At 53.4% G+C, this 1,585-nt stretch overlaps 1 pseudogene; it reads right to left on the bottom strand.

Annotated features, from left to right (window-relative positions):
* Positions 1-292: 292 nt before the first annotated feature.
* LOC148091516 (U1 small nuclear ribonucleoprotein C-like) lies at positions 293-1,165 on the bottom strand (annotated as a pseudogene).
* Positions 1,166-1,585: the final 420 nt, after the last annotated feature.

Here is a 1,585-nt window from a genome sequence, read left to right as displayed (position 1 = left end):
CCTCTGAGAGGCTATTCCCTTGCTCAAAGGCCACCCCACCCTTGACTTACTTGGGTTTTCCAAGACCTTCAACCTTCCCCACCTACAGAGCCACTCTCTTCATCTTGAACATCTGCAGCCTGGATGGGCTGTGCTATGGTTCTTTCCTTTCTTTCCTTCTCCCCTTCCTTCCTTCCCTCCTTCCTTCCTTTTTTTTTTTTTTTTTTTAAACTGAAAGAGTTGGCAATTTTATTTTCACATGTCACAATACAAATGAAAATTGCTTTATTTGTCCCACTACTCCCCTCCAAAACTATTTTCTCTTTGATAGGAAGAGGGAGTGACTCTTCCTGGTCTTGCTGTTAGAAAGCACAGAGTCGCAGCACCACGATCTGCGGGTGAAGTAGAGCAGTAATATCAAGCTGATAGAAAGAGGGCCCCCTCTCTCCTCATCTGTCTGGCCAGCCATTCCTGGTCGGGTAGGCCCCATCATAGGATGGGCGGGGGATCTCATCATAGGGAGCCCAGGCATCATTGGCAGGTGCCCTTCCATGGGCAGCCTCATGTCAGGAGCAGGTCCCACTGGCATCATCCCAGGAGGAGGGCCCCCCACGTGGGGCACTGGCAACTACCTGGGGGGAGGTGGGATCATTGCCCCCGCAGGGAGCCTGCTCTTCCAGCCCTTCCTGATAGTGGGCTTTCACATTCTTTGTGTTTCCTACCATGCAGTGCGTCTTTCTCACAGACGGAGAGTCATGGGAGAGGTCTATGCATCGCAGTAGTCACAGTAAGACCTGGGCGTGTTGTTCTGCAGGCCGCTGGCCACTCTGTTCTGTGGTCCCTTTCTTTGCTCTGAGCGTGCTCACGGGCTAGTGTCCCTTTCCTTCCACCACCAGGGCTCCATGGGGGGAAGGTTCACTGGTAATGACCATGACTGCTGAGAATAGAGGTGCTGTGTGCAGAGGGCTCCATGTGGATCATCCCAGTCCATTCCCACTGCAAATGCAGGGGGTGGAAATCATCATCCCCACTTTACAGGCGAGGAAACAGGCTCCAAGAGACTGAGTCACTTGCCCAAGGTGACGCAGTTGGTGAACAGCAGAGCGAGCACTCGAAGTGTGACTCACCTCGAGCTCAAGCCCTTTGCTATTGGGGTGCCGGCCACTGCGGTGGCCCCTGCACACATGACAGCAGGTGGGGGTGACTGTCGATTATTGCAGCCAGCTTTGTCTGGATGGTGTACATTGGGAAACTGAGGCTCGCCTAAGGTCACACAGCCTGTTTATTTTCCCACACTGGGGCGGGGCAGGGGCCTCTGCTGCCTTTTCTAGTTGTTTTATTTCCTGCTCCAGTAAAGGAGACTCTGAGATGCTCTAGATTCTTGTTGGGCTTAGGAAAAGCCTCCCCCACACCGCCTCCCCTGCCCCCCTCCCGTGGCAGATCACAGGGCCCAGCACCATTGAAATTTCAGTCCCAAACCCCAGCCAGGCCCTGAACATATGTTTCACCCTGAAAGGAACAATGGGGCCTCCAGGCTTAATTAAGACCCCACAAAAAGCACTTGGCTGGCCTGGCCTCATTCTCTGCTTTTGGCTCCTTTTTTGTT

The sequence above is a fragment of the Miniopterus natalensis genome, chromosome 14 (assembly GCF_054644295.1).
Source record: "Miniopterus natalensis isolate mMinNat1 chromosome 14, mMinNat1.hap1, whole genome shotgun sequence".
In the NCBI taxonomy this organism is placed as follows: Eukaryota; Metazoa; Chordata; class Mammalia; order Chiroptera; family Miniopteridae; genus Miniopterus; species Miniopterus natalensis.
The sequence above is the reverse complement of the archived record's forward strand: the minus strand, read 5'-3'. Positions and strand labels throughout refer to the sequence as shown.